We start from the raw sequence: 23,635 nt of genomic DNA on the forward strand, positions 1-23,635 counted from the left end.
AAACTCGAGCTTCACAATGAAAATGCTCGAGCTTCACAATGAAAATGGAAGAAAGCAAAGTTGTGTGTAAGTTAGCGGACAAGAGATCCTTACGTATTTTTTCCTTAATGAGCTTCCTTGAAGTCCGAGTCAGCATGCTTTCCCCGAATAACAGCTGGAAACGCTCTCCATTCTTTAATTTTAAAGTAGAAGGGAGAGAACTGTCCGTCCATCGGTGACTCAGAGGAGTCCACCTCTCGCCGCCAAAGAGTCATGCAGAGATGCAATAGGCAACCCCCCTCCAAGATTGGGTGTTCTGGAGTGTAGGGTAGGGCTGACCCTAGCTGTCACTTTGCTGCACTTGGCCTGTTCCCCCCCCCACACACACACACACAGATGGAGGAAGGGGGTTCTGCCTCACCCAAGTCCTCCTCCTTCCATTAGGTTGCTTCTCTTTATACTTCTGTTATAGGGAAAGGAGCTAACCTGAGTCCTGCCACAGGCTTGGTTCCAGCCAGCTGTTGTCACCCAGTGGGGAGTGTCCCTGCTGCCTGGCTGGACAGCAGAAACAAGATTGAGGCCAAAGGTGATTGCCCAATGAAGAAACATCAAAATCGCCTGCTCTACTGATCACGAAGAGCTCAGAACAGTAAACCATGCAAGGATGCCCCAGGCAACCTCTGTGCATGTGAGTTTTTGCATTTTGAGTTTCCCCAGCCTTACAAGCAGCAGCTAACAAAGCTGAGCAGAGATGGGGAAATGTGAAACTCAATTATGTAACACACTTGCCTTATTGAACACACTTGCCTTATTGAAGACTGCTGCTTTCCATGGCAGCCGCACATCAGCCGTAACAAGTAGCTCTGGAATTCAACTTCCTCCTTCCAACTCCCAGCATTTTTCCTGCTCTGAGATTTTAGCTTCCGCTACATCAACTCCCACTGAATTCAATGGGACTGAAATTAGTGCACAGCTATCTTGTCCCATCAATTTCAACGGGACTTGAGAAAGCGAAACTTTCCTCTGACCTGCAGCCTTTGTATAACCCCAGTTTCTTCCACCATCTCCAGCTGAGGGCTTACTTCCATGAAAGGGTAGCAGTTTGTTGGCTTGCTATTACTGATTTAATTTGTGGGGCTCGTCCCCTTTGCAGTCCTGGAACTCTTTCCAAAAGGAGCTTTGATGAAGAGGGGGGGAAAACAACTGAAAATCTTGCAACACCTTGAAATGCCCTAAGGAGAATTCAGGGGGCTGTAAGCATTAATGGACTAGAGCAAATCACTGTGCTTTAGCAAGGCCAAAAGTTTAACCGCTTGCTGTTACAATTCCTTCAAAAGGAAGGAGAGGGGATCCTTCTTGTCGCCAAGATTTAAAAAGCACTCAGACAAATGGCCCCAAACAGGGAAGGGAGAACCTTCTCCAGAAACCGTGGAATTTCTGCCTTGTTGCTTTTCACACTGATACATTTCAATGAGATAAAATTTCCACGTACTACATGGGCTTTATTATCAGCCCAAGCTTTCAGATTACTAAACTCCTCTGCAGGATCCATCTAAGAATGACTTCTCTGTTCCGTACCCCTGAAACTTGTAAAAGTAATGACAGAAAGGGGATCATCTCAATAGAGCCCAGTTCTAAAGTAGAATGGCACAGAAATTATCCCAGGAGTACAATCGGGGCAAGAATCAAGAGTAGAGATTTCACTAACCCCATCTGGGAAGAGGGTTGTGACTCTTTTTCTCTGGGTAGTTAGTAGGACTGCCAGGTCCCCCCTCTCCTCGGGTGGGAGGCTGTTGTTCTCATATTGGGGATGCACGCGCGTCCCTTCCGGTTTTACAACCGGAAGTGCCGCCTCGCAAGGGGCCTTATACTTCTTCGTTTGAGTGGTAAAGCGGTCCTTTACCACTCAAACTAAGAGGTATAAGGCCCCTCGCGAGGCAGAACTTCCGGTTCTAAACCAGAAGTGACGCGTGCGGTATGTACGCACGCGTGCACGTTTGCCCGCCAACCCTCAGGTGGTCAGCGGGCAGAGGGGTAAATTGCCAGGGGTTTGCCCGCCACCAGCGGGCACCTGGCAACCCTAGTAGTTAGCAGCCATAGTTCTTGCTGTGGCTAGGACCCTAATGAGCTAATTCCACTTGTCTTCTGGCAAGGAGGGGTATATTTGCCAGCTTCCTAGAAAAGACCCAGCAAAGTGGTACAGGTGGCCAAGTGACTCCCATAGAACAAGCACCAGCTGCCTGGCTATCTCCTTCCAAGATCCCAGGTGAAAGGCTTCTCTGGGGAGATCTCCTTGCCCCAGTTTCCCCAGAGATGCCCTTTAAGGGCCCCTTTTGGCCCATCACGCTGGGAGCTGCATTGCACCTGCATGGGGATAGGGCCAGGTGACAAACTAGGGTTGCCAACCTCCAGGTGGCAGGAGATATCCCACTACTACAACTGATCTCCAGGTGACAGAGATCAGTTCCCCTGGAGAAAATGACCGTTTTGGCAATTGGACTCTATGACATTGATTTACCAGATTCTGTTCTTGCACTGACTATGTTGGCTTCACACCAAGCACTGCCCCAAATCCATTTTTTAAATCAAATGTTGCCATCCCTGATTATTCAGTGATGCTCATGCACATGATGAGCAATAATTTATAAAGATTAAAAAGGGTTCAGTGTAAGATTTCAACCTCGGTTCCGATCCCAGCTCAGCCTCAGAATTCAACAGTGATTCATTAAAGCTCTCTCATAATATTTTAACACAGATTCAGACAAACTGTGCAAATTACCAAATAGCCCTTTTCTATAGGCTCTACAGAACAGCCTACCAAAAGGGGCACATTCAAACCGGAGCAACACACCATTACACAACATACCATTGGCTAGGATATTTTTAAACTTGTATGTGGTTTCCAGAAGATTAGTAAGACTGATTTCTTTTTTTAAAAATCTATACACGTGGTATCATTTAATACAGGCTGTCTGCGTTTGGATTGAGCCTCCTCTTTTACCAAGTGAAGATGTAAGAGAAGTGTTTGACTTACTTGATTTTATGCATTAGCTAGTAGAAAGGTGACCTCAGGCCACAGCCCTGTGAGGTCTTCAGCCAGGGAGCTCTAGGCCTTAACTACTCGGTCATGCAAATAACTGTGCTCCAGCTGTTTGTCAAGCAGCTGTTGAACTCACTGATCACAACACAAACTCCAGCTCCAGCAGGTGAAAGGCACAGATGCCAAACACAGCTTAATTGCTGGCGCTCTAAGACAGGGATCTACAACAGAAGTCCAAGCTCAGTGTGTGGCAGCAGGCTAACAAATGGACTTTTTCCTAGTTGGTTTATTTTAAAAAAACATCCATATGTATTTATGTTTGCAGTCCTCAAATTCAGCTTTATTATTAGGCAATATCAATAATGCTTACCATTAATGTAACACTGTATATCCAACAATCTGTGGACTTCATGCACCTGGGATCTTGTGAGATTTTGTTCCTGGGAGCTGATTGACCCTCTGGAACATTACAAGGGGCAAAACAGGAATTTGCAAAGGGAGAGGGGGGAACAATGGAAATCACCACCCCCTCTTCCACAAACAGAAAAGCTATTCCATTGGAAGGACAGTGAGAACATAAGAAGAGCTCTGCTGGATCAGACCAGTGGTCCAGCTAGTCCAGCATCCTGTCTCACACAGTGGCCAACCAGTTCCTCTGGAGGGCCAACAACACAGCATAGAGGTCAAGCGTGATTTAGTGGTTAAGAGCGGTTAAGAGCAGTGGTTTGGAGCAGTGGACTCTGATCTGGAGAACCGGGTTTGATTCCCCATCCCCATTCTCCACATCAGTGGCGGACGCTAATCTGGTGAACTGGATTTGTTTCCCCACTCCTACACATGATGCCAGCTGGGTGACCTTGGGCTAGTCACACTCTCTCAGCCCCACCTATCTCACAGGATGTCTGTTGTGGGGAGGGGAAGGTGATTGTAAGCTGGTTTGATTCTTCCTTAAATGGTAGAGAAAGTCATCATATAAAAACCAACTCTTCTTCTTCTGATATTGCCTCCTGGCACTGGATTCAGAGGTTGACTGCCTCTAAACATGGAGGTTCCCTTTGGTCACCATGGCTAATAGCCCATGGCCATCACTGCATCCTTGGACAGCTAATTCCACATTTTAATTACTCCCTGCATAAAGAAACATTTCCTTTTTCTGTCCTGAGTACTGCCCATCAGCTCCAATGGATGCCTTTGAGTTCTAGTATTTTGGGAGGAGAAAAAAGTTCTCTTTGTCAACTCTCTCCACCTTGTGCATAATTTTATAAACCTCTATCATGTCCTTTCTTAGCTGTCTATTTTTCTAAACTGAAAAGTCCCAGACTCTTCAGCCTTTCCTCATAGGGAAGGTGCTCCAGCCCCGTAATCATCTTGGTTGCCCTCTTCTGTACTTTTTACAGCGCTGCGACGTCCTTTTTGAGATATGGTGACCAGAACTGCTCACAGTATTCCAAATGAGGCCGCACCATTGATCTATACTGGGGCATTATAATATCGGCTGTTTTATTTTTAATCCTAATAATCCCTAACATAGACACATGCTGAAGCTTTTGTGGAATTCAAAGTGCTGTGTGTATTATTTCAATAATTTTTACAACAGCTCTGTAGAAGTAGAGTAGAGGCATCCCCAACTGGATAGTGGAAAGGCTGAGGAGGAGTAACCAGTGGCCATCTAACTAGTTCAGTGCTGAAATGAAATTTGATCCAGAGAATTACTGACTTCATGGCTCATAGCAACATTCCACCAGCTCTTTTTTATTTTATTTTATTTATTTTTTGGATTTATATCCCGCCCTCTATCCCAGCCAAGGCCAAAAAAACTGGCTGGAGTATGTTGACACATGTTAATATGGCACCAGGGACACTGCTTTATTCAAGACACCTCAGAGGTTTCCACAAAGACCTCTCAGCTCCCACCCCTTAACCAGATCAAGGGGGAAGCAAGAAGGAGAGGAGGACAGAGAGAATTTCTTTTTTTTTGGGCTTGGATTACAATATAGGAGTTGGTTGTTGTTCGGTTGGTTTTTTTTATATGCCAACTTTCTCTACCACTTAAGGAAGAATCAAACCAGCTTACAATCACCTTCCCTTCCCCTCCCCACAACAGACACCTTGAGAGGTAGGTGTGTCTGAGAGAGCTCTGAGAGAGCTGTGACTAGCCCAAGGTCACCCAGCTGGCTTTCAAGTGTAGGAGTAAGGAAACCAACCCGGTTCACCAGATTAGCGTCCACTGCTCATGTGGAGGAGTGGGGAATCAAACCCGGTTCTCCAGATTAGAGTCCACCGCTCTTAACCACTACACCACACTGGCTCTCATATATAGGAGAACCAAGGCTAATTTTGCTCTGATCTGTGTGGCCCAAGCTAGCCTGATCTTATCAGAACTCAAAAGCTAAGCAGGGTCAGCCTTGGTTAGTACTTGAATGGGAGACCACCAAGGAAGTCCAGGGTCACTATGCAGAGGAAAGCAATGGCACACACCTCTGTTCGCTTCTTGCCTTGAAAACCCAATGGGGTCACCATAAGTCAGCTGAGACTTGGCAGCACTTTCCATCACCAAGGCTCACTTCAGAGCGAAGGTAAGCATTACAAGCCACCAATGTTTGTAAACTGAGCCTGTAATTATGATCTGTTAAAGAACCTAGGGCTGGGAAGGCTATCTTTCAAAGACCTTGTGGAGAGCCACTGCTCATCAGAGTCGACAGTATGCAGCTAGCTGGTCTGACTCACTGTAAGACAGCTTCATATATGCCAAGTGACTCACTCTCGCCCCAGCTGCCAGTCAGAATTTACAAAACCTGTCACAGTTTAACCCATCCTCCTTCCAATCTACAACTTGTGCTTGTCCATAAGGAACAGGTTTTCTATTCATGGGCCAATGTTCCACCAACCAGCTATCCACAGGGATCCAATAATCTGGGGAACCCCTATCCAGTAACACATGTAAAAGAAACAGAAAGTCCTATTCTACTTTGCCATAAATCCAGACGCCGGTCAGAACACAAATCCTCACAATTGAAATGGTGTGTGGGATTCTCACGCACATGCAATTCAGAGGCCAAGATCCTGTTCCTCTGCCATCAAACTTCCAATGATCTATCAAAAGCTGCCACTCAACTGCTGGCTACACGTCTCCTGTGCCTTGACATCTGGCCATCAGCTGTGTAAGCAGGAGGGCACAGACTCCCAATTAGAAAGTCTCCACATCAGCCAGATGAAGGACGGAGAAAGAGCTCCAGGGTTTTTCTCTCTCGCTTTGGTCTGTCTGAAGTTCAAAAGGCCCCTGGGCCTCACTAAGGAAGTAATTTCTACAGAGTACAGGATACCAGATAGGAAAGGAAATGGGGGGGGGAGAACAGCTGTAAAGTTTTTTGACCAATGAATTCTCACTGATCTCAGTCCCGCTTTATTGGTGGTTCTAGTGGATCTACAGGAAACAGATCTGCCTAGGACATCAACCAAGGTCCTACCAAGAAGCTCACCAGTTCACTGACCAGCAAGGTAATAACTTCCAAAATTCAGGAAAGGATATGGTTTGGCACTGAAAAGACTTTTCATGAACCAGTGTTCACTTCTAGGCACCATAATTCATGAAGGCCATGTGACAATCTGGAAAGGAACTAGGGGAAAACTGCAAGTGTAGTAAACAGCCTAAAAGCCAGCCCATTTGAAAGACAGTCAGATTAGTTTAGGCAAAGAAGGACAGAAGGCAGTTTTCTAGCATATAAAAGGAGGTCAGAAGGAAGAGGAAGATAAAATATTCACCCTATTCAAGGAGGACTGGACAAAAAGCAATGAAATAAAAAATAAAAGACATTTAGATTAAATCAGAACAGTTTCCAAAACTGAACAATTGGTGGTCAAAACTAGACAAGACCACTACTTATTCATACATTATGAAGTATACAGGTTTGGTCTGGGGTCACCACCCCGTGTCAAACATTAATAGTCGATTCCTGGGCATGTGGAGACCAATCCAGATCACCACTGTGGTACACACAGAGAAGGGGCTTTAGCCTCTTCCTCTCTCCCCCACCCCCAGCCATTTTCCCACCGTGAAACAGTCTAAGGGGGCACTATGGGGAAACCTCAAGAGAATACACAGGTTTCCCCAAATAGCACCCTACCAGGACAGTTTAAGATTAGTAAAATGGTGAAAGGATGAAGACTAAAAGTCTCTTGCTCTCCCTCATGTGACTCCATCTATTCTGTCTCACTGTTACCTATGCCTGAAAAACCCTCTCTAAACGTGTACAAGGCGCACCTTCTCCCTTCCTTTAAATTTCTCTTCCTAACCTCTTAGAGGTTTATGTTCCATAAGGCCTTTAGCTTAGCTTCTTCCCGTAAATATATTAAACTGTCGGCAACTAGGAATAGGACAAGAATGGCACCTTGACTTGATGTACAATTGGGTCTGGGGGATACTTGCTATGGCAGGGGTGGGGAACGTCAGGCCCGGGGGCCGTTTAAGGCCCGCGAACTCATTTGGTCTGGCCCTTCGTGGGTCCGGGCAGATCTCTAGCTCAGAAGGATCTAAGACTGGTGATCCGCCCCCTTCGGCGGACAGGAATAGCCTCTATTCAAGGCGGATGTGAGTTTGTTTTGCCGAGAATAGGAACCTTTTCCCCCCTTGCAGAAGAGTCGTTAGCTATGGAGCTGCTAGGACCGCCCAAGAATATAGCAGGCTAATTTTTAAGTTGATAATTTTGTATGGCCCGCGAATGATATTGTAAATATTCAAATGGCCCTTGGCAGAAAAAAGGTTCCCCGCCCCTGCGCTATGGGGAAATTGCTGAAAACAGCTCTCCGTCCATGCTGTACCCAAAGATGTCAACTTAGCCTCGTAATAGGCAGAGAGATTCAAGAGGTACAATTAGTCCCGGTCAGATTTCCCACTGCCGTAAAACTATTAAAAGACAGATTTTGACAACCCTGTTGTGGAATGTAAATTCCCCCAACAGACCAGGAGAAGGTGCAAATTGCAGGGGAATTTTACCACAGGACAGAGCAGAAGGAGGAACCAGGACAGCCACAAAGGAAGATAACAGAATGTAAAACCTGATACGGCAGCTTTTTAACATTTTAAACCAACCAGCCCTCGTGTGCTCTGAAACAGTACCACCCTGCTGATTCGATCCATCAAGGGATTGTCTGTCAATTCAGGGCACACAACAGAGAGATTGCTGTGTAAACACGGATTAAGTGTCCCACCCCAATACAAAAGTGGATGGAAGTAAATCACCAGCACTAATGAACTGCACATTCTTTCCTGTCATCCAAAGCCCCAAACAAAAGGCTCTGGGTTTTGCACAGCTAAAAAGGGAGCTGTGGAGGTGGCCGCTAGGCCTTCATGGTAGCTGCCCTGAGGAAGTGAGAAAATGACTATTGCGGGCATGCTGAAATCTCAGCCTTGCAAAGGAGGATTATTTTGTATCAAGGCAGACACTAATTGGCAATAAGAAATATTCCTGGACAAGGAAATGGGGCAGGGAGAACATCTTTTGCCCTGATATTCCAAAGTGTCTTAAACAAGGAATTGAAGAAGAAGAGTTTTTATATGCCGACTTTCTCTACCACTTAAGGAAGTATCAAACCATCTTACGATCACCCTCCCTTCCCCTCCCCACAACAGACACCCTGTGAGGTAGGTGTGGCTGAGAGAGCTCTAAGAGAGCTGTGACTAGCCCAAGGTCACCCAGCTGGCTTCATGTGTGGGAGAGGGGAAACCAACCCAGTTCACCAGATTAGCCTCCGCAGCTCATGCGGAGGAGTGGGGAATCAAACCTGGTTCTCCAGATTAGAGTCCACCGCTCCAAATTACCGCTCTTAGCCACTACACCACGCTGGCGCTCCCACTACAAAAGGAAATCTATGCAGTGCTGAGACTCAGATCACTACTTCAGAAAGTATCATAAGGCTTCTGGTGTCTTTCATTTATTTGTCTTTAAGACTGTTAAAGATCATCCGATTTTATCCCACCCTTCCTCCAAACAGCTCAGTGTGGAATATGATTCTCCCCTTCCTGAATCTGTCCTTACAACCACCCTGTGAGGTAGGCTAGGCAGAGAGTGTGACTAGCTAACATCAGCCATTCCATTTCATGGCTGGATAAACATTTGAATGCAAATCTTCTCAGTCCTGTTTCAAACACAATACACTAGCTCTAATGGCAGAAGACATCTCCTGTTTCACATACTTGCTATGAAGAAGTAGATAAGAAAGAATATCCTTGAAATGGGTGGAAAATTTTATAATAGCTGTTTCTAAACTTAAGAGTACAGACAACTGATTTCATGGTTCAGCGTACCCAATTTGTAAACTACTGAAACATGCACTGTTAGGATATAATCTTGGAAAGACAAGTCTATGAGGAGTAAAAGGAGTACTTTGTATTTGTATTGTTTGGTTTCCAGAACACAAGTCAAGACAAAAACGGTGACACTTGCTGGTGGAAGGCTGGGAAGACTACAAATAGGATGGCATCCACACATCTTTGGATATAGCATGACTCTTGTGCTATGGCCCATATTAATAACTGCAATGTATTAATCACACAAGAAAATCTAGTTGCAAGCTATTGTTAAAGCACAATGATAAACCTAGTGTGTGGTGGGTGCAGCCTTTGAAGGAACAGGCAGGCCATTAATAGAGTGTCAGACTAGGTCCGTGTTGGCGAACCTATGGCACGCGTGCCCGACCTGGCACGCGTAGCCCTCTCTGCCGGCACGCGGGTAAGTGGTTCGGGACGGGACCGAAAGTCCAGACGGGCGAGGCAGCGACGGATGGAAGAGGTGGAGAGAGAGCAAGCCTGCTTCCCGAGGGACGGGGCGAGGAACCGGCAAGCCGACAGAAGACGGAGCGCAGAGACGCGGCGGCGCGCTGCCGCACCCCAGCTGTAGCCCCGCCGCCCGGTCGCGCCTGCGCGAGTCAGAGGACTTGGCTGGGGGCGTGGGGAGGAGGGCAGGATGTTTCAGCCCTCCCTCTAGTCCCGCCCCCAAGACCTTATTAGGGCTGAAACATCCTGCCCTCCTCCCCACGCCCCCAGCCAAGTCCTCTGACTGGCGCAGGCGCGACCGGGCGACGGGGCTACAGCTGGGGTGCGGCAGCGCGCCGCCACGTCTCTGCGCTCCGTCTTCTCCTGGCTGCTGGCTTGCCGGTTCCTCGCCCCATCCCTCGGGAAGCGGGCTTGCTCTCTCTCCACCTCTTCCATCCGTCGCTGCCTCGCCCGTCTGGACTTTAGGTCCCGTCCTGAGCCACTTACCCGCGTGCCGGCAGAGGAGGCTCCACCCCCACCAAAAGTCGACCACGAAGCCTCTCCTCACCGCCCCATTTCTGGTTTATTCCCCCACACACACACACACAAGAGAGGTGGTGTGTGAGGTAAAGCGCCACCCTCCCCCTCCCCTTACAGCGCGGCCGGGTTTTGAATGCGCGCTCGAGGGCCGGCAGCGCCAAGGCGGGCGGCGAGGAGGAGGTCGGGGCTCGGGGGGGTGGGGAAAGCAATGTTTGATTCAAAACTCTGCATGGGGGGTTATTGGCCATTTATGAATGGGAGGTTTTGCATTGGATTTGCCACTCAGATGCACATTTTCCCCATCCAGATCCTCAGAACTCAACAATAAGCCCCCCTGCAGAGTTTTTTTTCAGACGGAACCCTCTGAATATAGAGCAGGTTTTTTCTTCATATATTTGCCTTAGGGTTGCCAGGTGTCTCTCCCCCAATCATTTACCTCTTTTCCTGATGGTTCAGTTACAAATATCAAGTTTCACTTTGAAGAAGAGTTGGTTTTTATATGCCGACTTTCTCTACCACTTAAGGAAGAATCAAACCGGCTTTCAATCACCTTCCCCTCCCCACAACAGATACCCTGGCCATTTATGCATGGTCAGTTTTGATGTTCACTAAAAGCTCTTTTTTAAAATGCGAATTTAAAACTGCCTATTCACGGTCTCGAAGCAAAAGGAGAAATTCCACCCCTCCCACTCACCTGCTCCTTTGTTCCTGTTTGCATAGCCATTAGCATGTGCATAGCTAACCCGCCACTGTTATTTTGCATGGTTCCTTCAGGGGGATTCTTCAGGTTAAATTGCCGTGTTGGCACTTTGCGATATATAAGAGGGTTTTGGGTTGCAGTTTGGGCACTCAGTCTCTAAAAGGTTCGCCATGACTGGCCTAGGTTCTTGGAGAATGGGGTTTTTTTTAGCTATCATTGCCCTGCTACAGATAAAGAAATATAAACTGTTTTTTAAATTGGGGCACCCAAAGGACACTCAGGCCAAGACAAAGACTACAGAGGCCTACAAATTTATCTTCCTTGGGAAGGAGGAGCCAGCACTTATCTTCAACCGTTCTGATGTTTTGCACGCTTGGCTATATAAAGACGCTTTCATGTGGGTCTGTGCGTTTCCCTTCCACTCTTCTTCCTGCAAGGCGCCCACCATCGACATCAGCCGCAGAAGCACCAGGGCAGCGGCAGAATGGCCACTCTTTCCCCCTGCCCCTCCACTCATGACTGATGAATGTGGCCAAGCCAAGAGGCACTCCTGCAGGGCTCAGAGGTGGTGGAGTCGGCTGTCATAGAAGAAAGGGGATAGACAAATGGCAAAAAAAAAGCTACTTTCTGAAAAGAGAGCAACGGGTGGCTTGGAGTCTTCCTAAAAGCCACGATCTCTGACTTGCTTAATGATTCCAGATATGTGCGGGGAGCTCGCTTTGATGACACAGAAATGGTCTTAAGCAGGCGCACAGACATTCTTTTCATTATTATATGATACAGATTAAGGATTGGTAGACAAGAGACATTCCAGCACTGAGCTCTGGGGGCAGGCAAACCAGATAACCAAACTACAGCATAAGCAAGGTGAAAGCAGAGGTCCGCGTCCTTTACCAAGGAGAAATGAAATGGGAGCCAATGCTCAACCATCCTGGGCAACTCCTCAGTGAACTTGTTAGTTTATTTATTAGCCAAGCAAAGGTTAGCTGAACTAGGAGCACATCTGACATTCCCCATGTAAGTTTGTTTGTTTATCCAGCTTGCTTGCAGTGTGATGACAACTCCACCGAAGACTGAGATGCCAGTGGGGACGCACACTCGGGGCACAATTCTACAGTTCAAGTTCAAATACCACTTTGACCACCAAACTGGTTTTCAGATGAGTCACAGGAAAAATGCAAAATACAAATGCAAATTAATAAGCCCTTAAAGACAGAGACATATGAACAAAAACCAGTGTGCAAATTCAGGACAATATGTTGTATTTCAAGTGTGTTCTCTAGCTTCGAACCCAACCCAACCCAACCCCACACACATTTTCATGGGGCCTGGCAAACATGTAAAAACACAAGGTAATGTAATATCTATCTTGAACAGAGAGAAAGTAGAATCAAAATCTGTGTACCCATTTTACATTCATAGCTGGGTAGGCCCATAACTCAGTGGTAAGGTACATCTTGTATGCAGGAAATCCCAAATTCAGTCCCCAGCATCTCTCATTAAAAATATCCCAGCTAGTAGCAAATATACCTAAAACCTAGGGGAAACAGCTGTCAGTCAGAAAAGATTAGAGCTTCCTATAAGCTCCACTCACGTACCCCTTTCCAGAGCAGGGCTCTATAACCTATGATTCTAGAGCCAAAGGTAACTCAGTATGGAGGCAAATATGCCTCTTTTTAAAAGACAATCAAATCTTTAAATAAAGTATATTGGAGGGGTAGGTGAGGATCTAGAATATCCAGTACATGAAAGGGATGGTGGGAATTTTTTTAATGGGCCCTCTTACAGATAGTTTGCAGAAAGGGAAATGATAGAGTTGAACAGTTGCCAATAATCTAAGTGCATGTACAGATTGATGCCACTGCACTAAAACAATTGCACAGGGCACTCCTGAGTATATTTATGGCTTCTTGGATGGCCTTGTGTGTGCCACTTCCTAAAAAAGGACTCATAACAACCAGTGTTTGGGCTGCAGAAACTTTATGGATTATCAACCAAGATGTCAATTATCATTAAAGTTGTACAGCTGCAGTCACACAGATGGACTTCCTTGTCCTGACTCTTTGGTCACTTTCACACATGCCGAATAATATACTTTCAATTCCCTTTCAAAGCTGGACTGTACTGTGTGAAATGGCAAAACCCACTTGCAAACGATCGTTAGTGCATTGAAAGTGCATTATTCAGCATGTGTGAAAGTGCCTGCTCTGAATTTTAGACACTGCTTGGACTTTTTAATTGCAAAAGGTTGCAGCTCCTTGGTTTAAAGGGCTATCTGTGAGTAAGGTCTTCTCCCAGCTCTGTCCTTTACCAGTGTTGACACCTTTCTTTTGTCTTTTTCTCCTGCCACATGGCTCCAGAAAGCCCAGAGGGTGGATGAGTGCAACAAATCAAAGATAAAACGATAACATACATGGCATGAAACAACGGAATTAATTAGTGTGTTGGGAAGGGGGGAGCGCACCGTTCGCATGTTCTGTCTCAAGCAAAATAACTAGGGCTGGGCTAAGAGTAGAAAATTGCCAAAGTTCATATTAAAATGGCTGCTAAATGCAAAAAGAATATGGTGAGGCGTTACTCCAGCATCCCTTATTCCAACCTAAATAATGGGGGGAGGGGCCTCTTTGGTTTATTTGGTTTATTTGGGAGCCAAATAAGAGATCTCCCGAGGCACAAGCAGAACAGCCCAATATCGGCTCAGAGCAGGCGAACCATAAAACCCACAGGATACCTCACACCCCAACACTGATCTTTATCTTTTCTCTCAAGCCTTTGCTTTTACGTAGCCATTCTGACAAGGCAGTTGCAGGAGACTTTATTAAACAGCAGTAATTACCCGGCTCCCCCTTTAATCTGAGAAACCTGCAGCCCTTTAAAAAAAAAACTTAATTGACAAAAGCTCATAACACGGCATGAGGCCCGGATTGTTATCTGTCCCATTTGGCAGAGGAGGGGGAGGGAAGAAATCAAACCCAGACACTCAAAAGAAATTGCCGCTATAACCCAACAACAAACCAAATCCAGAATTTCCCATGCTTTCTCTATAAAAGGTTATTCAGCCTTTCAACCAATATGGAAAATGGTTGCAAACCGGTACTATAATTATTATAATGTCATTATCAGGGCAAAACTACAGAGCGCTCTCACAGCCTCCTCTTCCCATGTAGAGGTCAAGGCTATTAACATTCACACGGATCATTCCCACCCAGAAAGCCAACAAAAAGCATTATGTTCAGGAGTGGTTTCATTGTATTGATTATTTTATGTATTGCATTGTCTTATTTGCATTGTTTTCATTTACAAGATAGTCTCTACTGCATTGTTTCCAATTGTGTACTCTGCCTTGAGTCTCGGTAAGAAAGGCAGACTGTACATTCATTCATTCATTCATTTATAGTCTGCCTTTCTCCCTGAGACTCAAGGCAGATCACACGTTGTGACAAATACAATCAACAGGATGGGAAATTCAATAAACAAAGCAATAAGGTTTGAGTTGCAGAAATCTGAAAAGGGAGCTGCAACAGAGAATAAGCATTAACATGACACCTTAAACGATGCAGAAAAGTACATATTAGGATCAACAGACACACAAAGTAGTGCAGTCCACAGACCTTATCCTTTTACTAAAGCAACTTTCTGAAACTTTTCAGTAAAGCCTTATTATCGGTGTAAAAATGCTCTTCTGAATAATTCAGCTTTGCGTTGTTTGCAGAAAGCCAAGAGAGCAGGAACCTTCCTGACCATAAGATGAGGGTTGCAACAGAAAATGTGTGTACAAGAAGCTGTTGATTTTTCCCATTTGTAGGGTGGCACCTTCAGGAGGTAGGGTTGCCAACCTCCAGATGACACCTGGAGATCACCCGCTATTCCAATTGATCTCCAGACAACCAAGATCAGTTCCCCTGGAGAAAATGGCCGCTTTGGAGGGTGGAGTCTATGGCATTATACTCTGCTGAGGTCCCTCCCCTCCCCAAACCCCGCCCTCCTCAGGTGCCACCCCCCCACACCAAAATCTCCAGGTATTTCCCAACCCAGAGCTGGCAACCCTAGCAGAAGGTTCTGTTCCAAGGAGCAAAGCTGCTGTAATGGAACATAGGAGGAGAGGTGGTTCCATAGATATGAGGGATTGAGACCATGAAGTAAACCAATAGCTAAAATAGCAAGCATCTAAAGTCCTGCAAACATCAACGGAAGCAACTTCCAGTTTATGCTTAGTAGTCTGCAGTCAGTGGGCCTTTTAAAATAAAAACTAGATTCTACACAGTACACACAATGATTTGCTCTGTATTTCACTATCATTTTCCTTCTCCTTAAAAAAAAAAAGAGATGCAAACTTTAAAAAAAAGTGTTGGTGCCTTTGGTACAATCTTTCTCAAGTCAGTATGCGTGCCAGATGTAGATCCAGACACACCAGTTGAAGATCAATGCAATGCTCCACTCACGTCACTACATCGGGCACAAAGCCAGAAACCCAACAAAGCAATATATGAATAAAGGGCTGAGACCTGGAGCCATGCCTACACCAAGGAGTTGGATCTAGAGATCCGCCAGCAGAAGGTGCTTACAGCTGTGGATCTCCCCTTCTTTGCTTCCCTCCCAGCAATCATTTTCAACCCTGAAGAAATTTATTCTCAGGGTCATGAGACCCACATGGGTAGGGCTGCCAACTTCCAGGTTAGGGGCTGGAGAGCTCCCAAAATCCCAGTTAATCAGCAGACTACACAAATCAGTTCCCCTAGAGATGGTGGACTCTATGGCATTATAACCCACTGAACTCTCTCCTTCCCTTCCCCAAACCGGGCCCTCCCCAGGCTCTACCCCCAAATATCCAGGAATTTCCTAACCTGGATTTGGTATGCTGATGGGATATATTCCTTTGTATTAATCTTACTATATTATGCATTATTGGGTTTCCTTGAGTGTAACTAGGGTTGCCAACCTCCAGGTACTAGCTGGAGATCTCCTGCTATTACAACTGATCTCCAGCCGACAGAGATCAGTTCCCTTGGAGAAAATGGCCGCTTTGGCAATTGGACTCTATGGCATTGAAGTCTCTCCCTCCCCAAACCCCGCCCTCCTCAGGCTCTGCCCCAAAAACCTCCCACCAGTGGCAAAGAGCCCCCCCCCCAAATGCGAAACTGGATCGAGCCAAGGCACCTGTGGAACAAACAAAATACATGCACACCTCAAGAAGTGAAGCCTCTCTCAGACAACTTGCATTCAAACAGTTCCCTGCCTCCAAACTTAGAAGCTTAACCTATGATCTGAAAGACGTCCTGCTAAACTCTGAAGTAATCCACACAATTCTCATTCAAAATGCAAAGGCCGCCTGCTTTTGACCTTGGTGTTTCTCCAGCACGTTGCTTTGGAATCTGTTCCATGTTTCTCGAATCCACCTTCCTTACTGACCTTAACATCCACTCTTCTGCTGCTGTAAAAAAAAAAAAAAAAACCCTCTACAGAACAAATGCTCAGCGTGCGCATACTTTGGCAGCGCCACAGGTCTCCATGTGCAGCCCCAAATTTGTATGAGCCAATTGGCTTTAAGACTGATCGAAGAACAGCTACGAGATGTTTCAAAGGAGTTCCATGTTCCATCCCTCCCCACCCCTTTTGAACAGCTTTATTCAGCTTAATTCCCTATGTCGAGGTTGTTTTCCTGAGAGGGAAAGTTAACTTGCCTCCCCCGAATAAACTGCATCCCAGAGACATTCTCTCCCTTGGGCTGAATCTTTCCCTGTGTCAGTAGACACTCTGTAGTTAAAACAAGGGAATGCTGGAAGGGAGGATGCTGTTGAGGAAGGAAACACCTTGAACGAACAAAACAGGCATGGCCTTTTTGGAAGGAGCACATCCTCAAGCGCACACACAAACTCTTGCAGATGCCTCGCCACAACTGCCAAGCGCATGCATCTGACCCAGCGCAACGACGACAACAACAACAGGAAAAGCTCGCTGCGACCTGCCCTGCTCTTTCTTTCTTTCACCACCCCACTCCCTTCCTCTCCGGGCCGCCTTGCAGGAAAGGAAACAACTTGTTTTTTACGCAAACCAGATGGAAACACCTTCCCCCTGCGAGCCGAAGCTCGCAGCATCTACGGAGTCTAGAAAGAGGCAAGAAAGGAAACTCTAGCCAAGAGGCAGCCGAAACAAGCATTCCTTTAGGGGCCCGAGCGCCAGCCGCAGTCGGGAGATCCCAAGAACAGTACAAAAGAGCTGCAAACGTCGGAATCTCATGAGAGGCAGGGGAGGCACGGCAGATTCACCAAGAAGCTGAATCTTTAGCAGGATTACTGAACAAAATATTTTTTAAGCCAGCAGGATGTGGGTATATTTTATCTGATGGCAGCATGTGCGGTAACATAGCATATTTACACAATAGGTGGCAAAAGATCTCCAGATTCTTTTGCAAAAAAAAAGGGGGGGAGGTCCTAGCATAATAGTCCAAAAGGGATGTGTACCCCGTGTTGTAGTATTCAGTGTGGGACATGAAGCTGAAGCTGTTTCCCAGTTCGTTCCCAGTTCCTTATTCGCATTTCCTAGTTGGTCACTTGTGAATCCAATGACAAATATTGAGGACAATTTAAAAGCTCTGAACCCCAAAATAAGGCTTGGACCACCACAAGTCATACATCCCCCCATTTAGGGACTCTGCCTTCCAAGGGGACATATGCTGGTTCCTGGTTCAAAGCCCAGTTCTGGTGCAAATTGCTCCAAAGTGGGGTGGCCCTAGGACAAATGCACATATAGACACTGGGGCCAAGCTGCACCCCAAAACAATATTTGGACCACCCCGAATCGCACATCCCCACACTTCAGAAACTGTCCCCTGTAAGAAGATGTACAGTGGTGCCCAGTCCAAACACTGGTTCTGGCACCACCATCTTCTATTTGGGTTGCCACCAAGAAGCGGGTATTGCAAAGAATATTTTAATAAGGAACAGCTGTGTGCCCCTCTGCACCCCAATACACAATTTGGACCACCATACATTATACACCCCCACATTCTGGGGACTCTGCCCTCCATGGGTACATATGCTGGTTCCTGGTCCAAAACCAGTTCTTGTGGCAGCTGCTCCAAAGTGGGATGCCCTTAGGACAAATGCACCTGCAGTCACTGGGCCCAAGGCCATTCAATTGCTACCAGAGTGGTACTTCTCAAAAAGAGATGCTTCAAGGGGAGATTGCAAACTGAGATTGATGCTTTGGGCCTCAAACAACTTACTAAACATGAGACAAGGTGGCTGTTTGTACTAGGAGCGTAGGGATATGTGATTGGAAGTGGTCCAAAGATTGGTTTGGGATGCAGCTGGGGACCTCTGTGTCAGTCTTCATAAGTTGCAAAGAAGATCAAAGTTGCAAAGGCCAAAATAATACGTTAAAAAAACAGCCATAAATCTTAATTTAAAACAAAATGGCAAAAGATGGTAGCTTTAAAAAACAATTGACTGAACGTTCATATTCTCTGCCTTTCACAATACTGCTAATTACCAAATTAATTTCAGCACATTTCATATTCTCCATCTTTTGGCAGTGTAGCATATTCAAGCAAAACTAAACAGAGCCAAAAAGCCATGAATGGTGCAAGGGAATAAAATTTAATAAATAAAGTGCCCCTATGCGTTTCACACGAGCTTCTTCTCTGCTCAAGCATCGCTTGCATGGAACTCTTGAGCAGAGAAAGATCCCCCCTTGAAGAAGCTTGTGCGAAATGCGTCGGGGTACTTACTTATTAAATTTTATTCCTTTGCACCATCCATTGCTTTTTGTCTCAGTGTAGCATATTACCAAATTATTTTCAACACCTTTATTAAAGTCCCCAATCAAACGGAAAACCATCTTGTTCCACCAGAAACGTTGACTTAACCCTTGATTTGTTCCGTTTCCTTCTCTCCTCTCTGTTGCACATTTATTTATCTCTGTTCATATCTAGGGCTTTTTCTCCCCACACACACATTATTTACTTCACATTTCAGACTGAAAATATAAGTAACGGTTGGTGCATTAAAGGAACCTTTACAACCACAAACGTCTTCCACTGGCCCACACTCAAGATTAATAAAATTCTCCCCACATATGTTACATATTTTAAAGATAAGGATCATAGCTGAATTCATATGTATGTAATATTATCTTTGCACAAATGCAAAAGACAGGCAAGGGGGTTTGGTAACAGTGGATAAACCCTACAGACTGCATGTATTGAAAAATTCCTTCGCTTAACTGGCTTTCTGCTCCTTTCTGCAAACATATCACCACAGTAAAACATGTGGTAACCTGGTGTCCCTCATTTTTACATTATGATGAGTCCAGGATTTTAAAAATCTTTTTGGGATGCACACCTAAATATATACCAAGTAAATCACACTGAAATCAACAGGACTTTCTACCAGATAAACGTGGCTAAGATGAAGATGTTAGCCAGCCCCCCCAGACTTTTATCATGTCACAGACTGTACAAAACAGAAATGCTCAGGACAGCATTCTCATAAAGGGATAACAACTGCAGTATGATGGAACAGCTCAGGAGGCTGTTTTTATAAGGGAATAGGATTGTTGTCCATTGCAATGTCTATTGCATTCATCAACTCCCTTTTACTTCTTCTGTCTTTGTAACCCATGTTATGCATTATGGTATGTCATGCCTTAGAACAGGTTTCCCCAATATGGTGCCAGTGGGAGCCCACTGAACTATTCAGAAAGTGGTCAGGGCCTTTCAAAGGCAGGGCTTGTTATTCACTGTTCTCATTTAGAGGAAAGGGTTTTCCAAGGCTACAATAAAAGCTGCAGCCATTGGAGGGTCAAGAGAGACTTGTAAACACCTTGGATTTCTTTAGTGTGTGGTTCCATTCCCTCTTCAGACCCAACCAACTGTTGCCATGAGCTAATTTTGCAAAGCAGAGGCTTGTTCAAATCTTGCGACTACACATAAATGATATAAATAAATAACTGATGTAAATAAAAATTTTAAAGTTAGAGTTCAGAAAACCAGGCTGTCCCATGAGGGGACATAAGTGTTCAGGAGTAGAAGCCCACCTACTCCTTCTCCAAGCTTACTATTCTCTCAGTGCCTGGACTATGCCTTAAACACATTTATGAGGACACAATTCTCATTGTAAGGCTTCTTTCAGAGTAGTCACGCACAGTTCTGTGTTAAATTTTCAGTCTATGTCGATTTTCAAAATTCCATTCAGTAGAGGTCAATGAAAATATGCATCACTGTAAAAAACTGAATAATTTACAAAGTGGTTGATAGTATAAAGCTGGGGTGCCAAAGTTGTGGATACAGCCATCCAAGTGAACACAGGGGCTTTTCTGGACCCAATGCTCAGCCTGTAGCATCCCATCAAAAACCAGTTCTGAGAGGTTAGAGACCCAGTTGGGGGGGCAGCACAGCCCTAGAGGGATCCAAGTCTTGGGGAAAATCCCCAACATACACCCATATACCCTTTTGCAAATGCAGCAGTGTTCTTTGCTTCCCATGAGGCTATTCAGACACCAGCAGCCACAGAGTAATTCAAAGTTGAACACACATGAACACATGAAGCTGCCTTATACTGAATCAGACCCTTGGTCCATCAAAGTCAATATTGTCTACTCAGACCGGCAGCAGCTCTCCAGGGTCTCAGGCAGAGGTCTTTCCCATCACCTACCTGCCTAGTCCCTTTAACTGGAGATGCCGGGAATTGAACCTGGGACCTTCTGCGTGGCAAGCAGATGCTCTACCACTGAGCCACAGCCCCTCCCCTTCAGCAAAAGCCTGCAATTAAAGCATGCTAAAGGCAAAACCAGGAGCCCCATGGCACAGAGTGGTAAGCTGCAGTACTGCAGTCCAAGCTCTGCTCACGACCTGAGTTCGATCCAAACAGAAGTTGGTTTCAGGTAGCCGGCTCAAGGTTGACTCAGCCTTCCATCTTTCTGAGGTCGGTAAAATGAGTACCCAGCTTGCTGGGGGTAAAGGGAAGATGACTGGGGAAGGCACTGGCAAACCACCCCGCAAACAAAGTCTGCCTAGTAAACATCGGGATGTGACTCACCCCATGGGTCAGGAATGATTCGGTGCTTGCACAGGGGACCTTTACCTTTTTTAAAGGAAAAACCAATTATTGCAACCTTTACAATTTTGCACATTTTCATAAACCAAAATCACGCAGCCTATGCTATCCGCTAATGGATAGTCAGGGAAATAAATTTCCCTCCTTACTGTTCTAATCTAAACTTTTTAAAAGTGTGGTACTTAAATTAAAATTTATTTGTGCTGAGAAAGAAAAGACATCCCTTTAGCGTGGCTGGTATTGGGGCTTCTTCAGGGGACTTAGAAAATGTATATGTAACTTCCCTCCTGCTCTCCTCTCACCCTCTCTGCCCCACCTCCTCTTTTTGGCTGCTTTAAAGGGTGGACTCTATGGCATTATATCCCGCTGAGGTTCCTCCCCCAAGCTCCACACCCAATTCTCCAGGAATTTCCCAACCCATAGTTGGCAACCCCAGTTCCAGCCCAGACTTTTCCTTCATGTGCTAGTTTTCCATGTGAAAGCCTTTTTATATGGCAGAGCATTCATGCCCATGAGCAGCCTGAGGTAGTGCAGCCCAGAACCATTTATCACTTCAGCGAGCCATAGTTTGTTCCTGTTCGTTATGCAGCATCTAATTTTCATCCCTACCCTCCCAATTAACGATGAATTTGGCCAGCATTCCCCATCCCTGAAGAAACAGCCAACTAATCAAGGCAGAGGAGCATGTGCCACCCCTCAAGTCAGCCCCACCCAGGACACAAATTGCCCTCAGCCCAGGAGGGTGGACAGAGAGATGAATGAAAAGGATAAGAATATAAGAGTCCTCACAGAGGGTGGGATGTTAACCACCAGTATGCATGCCTGCCTACTCGGAGACCCTGGCAACAGGAAGTCCCAAGCTAAAAAGATTACTGTACCATTCCATTAAGGAAAAACAGAGATAAACATGTAAGAATTTGTGCTTCTTCCTCATTCCATGTAAGTGAGAAGTGATTTTCTCCCACTTCCTCAGCCTCTATGGGTGGTGTGTGTCCTGAAGCACTTTTCTCTGAAGCCACCCAGCTTTTCCCAAGGAACCTGGGACAGAAGGCTGGTAACTGAGCCGAGATTTGTGCCCACAACAATTTGGATCACCCATCGTCGCTTGCGCTTGTTGGGGCAAGGGAAAGCCCTCTGACCAAGAGCTCCTAGCAAGGCCTCCACCCAGGTATTACTTCTTGTTCTTCAAACAGGAAATGGGTGCTCTGAAAAAGGCTTGTAGAACTTCCCCGCCCTAGGAGCAGACTTAATGAAAGCAACGCCTTCTTTCCTGAAATACAATGCAGAGAAAGCAGAGGCCTGGAGGATCCTGGATGGTGCCGGTTTGGGCTTCTGCCAGCAGTTCCAGGAGGCAAAGAAAATAAAAGCTTCCATTTGGAGAAGCCCCTGAGAGAATCGTCCTCCCACTAGGTCATTCCGTGGGTCAGCATGAAGTAGTATTTCACTGGAGCGAGCTTTGCCTCAATAACGCTGTCTGTGAAACAAAGCGTCCATTGTGCACCATTCAAGGAGGCCACGGTGGTCATGGGTTGCCCATGGAAGAACTGGACACATGCCCTGTCACATGTAAACACACTGACCTTGTGACCTGGGTTCATTCATGCAGAGAGTTAGCATACAAGTGGAGATCTCACACCAGCCAACTGCCGGCATGTGACGCTTGTACTAATGCTGTATCTGTTACCATCATCAGACGTGATTCGTCTCTCGCCAGCTATGTTCCTGCTATGGTCTCCACCCCTGCAAGACCATCCGGATGCCTCATTCCTGCCAGCGCTGCTCCCTGTTTTTCTCCCTGCACCTGCTTTACTCCACCTTTCTGGACTCATGAACACCTGAAGCTGCCTTATACTGAATCCGATCATGGTTCCATCAAAATCAGTATTGTCTACTCGGTCTGGCAGCAGCTCTCTAGGGTCTCAGGCATCTATTTTTAACGTCATCTATTTTTAAAGTCATCTATTACCAAATTCTTTTAACTGGGGATGCTAGGGATTGAACCTGGGTCCTCCTGCATGCAAGGAGATGCTCTACCACTGAGCCATAACCTTCCCCTTTGAAGTTGGTCTGCCTGTCCTACATACAGCTACTTTTTCCTTTACCCCTTAGAAGTTCCTTGATCCATTGATCTTGAGCAGCGTAAATCTAATGTTTGAGGGATATAAGGACTGAAATATATCTTGCCACTGACAATGTAGCCTTGGGATCCCTGTCACTTAATAAAAAAGGCAGTATGTAAGACACAGAGGCACTAGACTTATATGTTAATAGGGGAGAGATATGACGAGATCGGAGTTCCTCATAAAAGCAGCATTCCAAGAGGGCCTGAGCTAATGAATCAATAGAGCCAGAAGAGAACGGACAGGTCCTGTCTGGGTATGGTATAGTCAGAATTCTGCTCTGCATAACTATAGAGGTGTTAGCATTCAGTCTAGCTAAGCAAAAGGTTCTAGAAAGACGAGGAGTTGTCAAATAATAAGTATAAGCGGGCAAACCGCGTGGTGGTATTCCGAAAAACTGAGATGAACAAACACGGAGAGCACAAAAAGTAGTGCACAGCTACTTTTTAG

At 45.9% G+C, this 23,635-nt stretch overlaps 1 protein-coding gene and 1 non-coding gene across 2 annotated transcripts in view; both read right to left on the minus strand.

Annotated features, from left to right (window-relative positions):
* The window catches only part of PREX1 (phosphatidylinositol-3,4,5-trisphosphate dependent Rac exchange factor 1), a 266,433-nt gene that overhangs the window by 238,475 nt on the left and 4,323 nt on the right, over positions 1-23,635 (minus strand). The gene's annotated exons all lie outside the window — the stretch shown is intronic.
* TRNAG-GCC (transfer RNA glycine (anticodon GCC)) lies at positions 20,682-20,753 on the minus strand. Its single transcript has one exon. It is a non-coding gene; the product is annotated as a tRNA-Gly (tRNA).

The sequence above is a fragment of the Euleptes europaea genome, chromosome 2 (genome assembly GCF_029931775.1).
Source record: "Euleptes europaea isolate rEulEur1 chromosome 2, rEulEur1.hap1, whole genome shotgun sequence".
NCBI classification, from domain to species: Eukaryota; Metazoa; Chordata; class Lepidosauria; order Squamata; family Sphaerodactylidae; genus Euleptes; species Euleptes europaea.